General features: G+C 49.4%; 1 pseudogene; it reads right to left on the bottom strand.

Annotated features, from left to right (window-relative positions):
* Positions 1-756: 756 nt before the first annotated feature.
* Positions 757-1,426, bottom strand: LOC123084244 (uncharacterized; annotated as a pseudogene).
* Between the last annotated feature and the right edge of the window lie 1,151 nt (positions 1,427-2,577).

A 2,577-nucleotide genomic window follows, 5' to 3' on the forward strand; every position in this document is an offset into this window, starting at 1 on the left:
GGAGGAAACTGAAACTGAAATCGGCCTTGCAATCTACTACAAACCCTCTACAAAATTCGTATTGAAACTTTTTTTAAACAACCTCTATAAGGCCGTAAACTGGCATACAAAAACAATGCGCTCAGGATACTAACTTTTGGGACAACAAACTAAAACGATGGCTGCTCTCAAACCATACGTCCAAACGACGCAAATAAATACTCTACGGAAAGCTTGGATCTTGCTTTACAAATTTCTTATAGAGGCAACTCGAAATCCTGAGAATAACTAACTCGTTTTTCACCTAGAAGCTGGCTGTCCAGATTTGACAGTGCAGTTTTTAACCGAACCAGATTCTTATCTAACAGAAGTAGCACCCAACAAAATGCAGATAGACATGTAACTAAATTATACAACTGAACTTTTAGCAGGAAGCAAGCACTCACCAAAATTCATACATGCATGTAACTAACTTCTGTAATAACTAAATTTAGCAGCAGGCGAGCACCCAACAAAATTCAGATAGGCATGTAACTAAATTCTGCAACTGAATTTCTAGCAACAAGGAAGCACCCAGCAAAATTCAGATAGGCCTTATACTAGATTATGCAATGCAATGTTTATCTTACTCAAAAGCAGAGCAGGTATCCATCAAAATTCAGTCTGACAGCTACATGTAACCCAAATTCAGACATACTACATGTAACCCAAATTCTTCTACAACTGAACGTGTAACCACCAAATTCAGACAAGCAAGCAGCCAAATCAATTGGGTCATCAGTGAGTCACCTGCAGCACAACGGAGTTGATGACATCAGCGTATCCGACGGCGAGGTTGAGCGACATACAGCGGGCGGGGGCCATGGCTTAGCACCTGGTGCGGCCCCTCTCGACCTTGCCGAGCTTGTCGAGGTTGAGCACGATGACCATGGTGAGCATGGCGGCGACGCCGGCACCGAGGGAATGGCCCGTGAAGCTGAGCGCGTAGGCGGGGTACCGGTCGAGGAGGTCCCAGAGCAGGTCGCACTCCCTGTCGAGCACCCAGCCGGCGGCGCGGAGGAGGCTGTTGTGGACGTAGCCGCCGTCAAAGCGGTGCTTGCCGAGGCGGTTGTCGAGGAGCGTGCGCATGGTCGAGGTAGACGAGGTAGGGCGTGACCCGGCCCACCGTGTCGGCGTAGGTGCGGCGGCGCACGACGTTTGAGGGGTCGAGGAGGAGGGGCACCGCGGCGAGGAGGTTGGGCGGGGCGTAGTTGGCCATGACGAGGTGGCACATCCTGGGCACGTGCGCGAAGTCGGCGGCGGCGGCGTGGCCCCAAGTGGCGCTGTCGTGGTGGCCGGAGTGGATGCACCGCTTCCACGCCCTGCGGCGGGCCGTTGAGGAGAGGAGGTGGGAGCGGAGACGGGATTGGGGATCTGGATCGGGCACTGAGTGTTTTTTTTGAGACATGGTGTGGGATGGTTGGTGGGGTGGGAGCAGATGTAGGTGGTAGCGTGGGGTTTATAACCCACGCTACTACTATCGACTTAGTAGTATCGTGGGTTTATAACCCACACTACTACTACGGTTGGTCCCGGGAGGCACGGTGGAAATAACTTAGTAGTAGCGAGGGGTAAAAACCCGCACTACTACTATCATGTTATTAGTAGCGTGGTTTTCTCAAGCTCGCTACTGCTAATTAGCAGTAGCATTTGTTTTTAAACCGCGCTACTGCTAAGATTTCGTGTATAAGGTTTTCCCTAGTAGTGCATGTTCCTCTGACTATGAGATTATGCAAATCCCAAATACCGGAGGAACACCTTGTGTGCTATCAAATGTCACAACATAACTAGGTGATTATAAAGATGCTCTAAAGGTGTCTCCGAAGGTGTTTGCTGGGTTGGCATACAACAAGAATAGGATTTGTCACTCTGTGTATCACAGAGGGCTCTTTGGGCCCTCTCGGTAATGCTCATCACTATAAGCCTTGCAAGCAATGTGACTAATGAGTTAGTTGCGGGATGAAGCATTACAGAACGAGTAAAGAGACTTGCTGGTAATGAGATTGAACTAGGTATGATTATGCCGACGATCGAATCTCGGGCAAGTAAGACCGATGACAAAGGGAACAACGTATGTTGTTATGTGGTTTGACCGATAAAGATCTTTGTAGAATATGTAGGAGCCAATATGAGCATCCAGGTTCCACTATTTGTTATCAATTGGAGATGTGTCTTGATCATGTCTACATAGTTCTCGAATCCGTAGGGTCTGTACGCTTAACATTCGATGAGGATTTGTATTATGAGTTATGTGTTTTGGTGACCGAAGTTTGTTCGGAGTCCCGGATGAGATCACAGACATGAGAAGGAGTCTCAAAATGGCCGGGAGGTAAAGATTGATATATGGAAGGTTACATTCGGGCACCGGAATGGTTTCAGGAAGTATCAGATAAGTTTCAAAGTACCGGGAGGTTACCGGAACCCCCCGGGGGACTAATGGGCCTACATGGGCCCTAGTGGAGAGAGGAGGCCGACGGCCAGGTGGTGGTGCGCGCCCCGCAAGCCCAAACCAAATTGGACTATGCGTGGGGGCGCGACCCCATGAGGGAGTGAAGGAGT

The sequence above is a fragment of the Triticum aestivum genome, chromosome 4A, assembly GCF_018294505.1.
Source record: "Triticum aestivum cultivar Chinese Spring chromosome 4A, IWGSC CS RefSeq v2.1, whole genome shotgun sequence".
NCBI lineage: Eukaryota > Viridiplantae > Streptophyta > Magnoliopsida > Poales > Poaceae > Triticum > Triticum aestivum.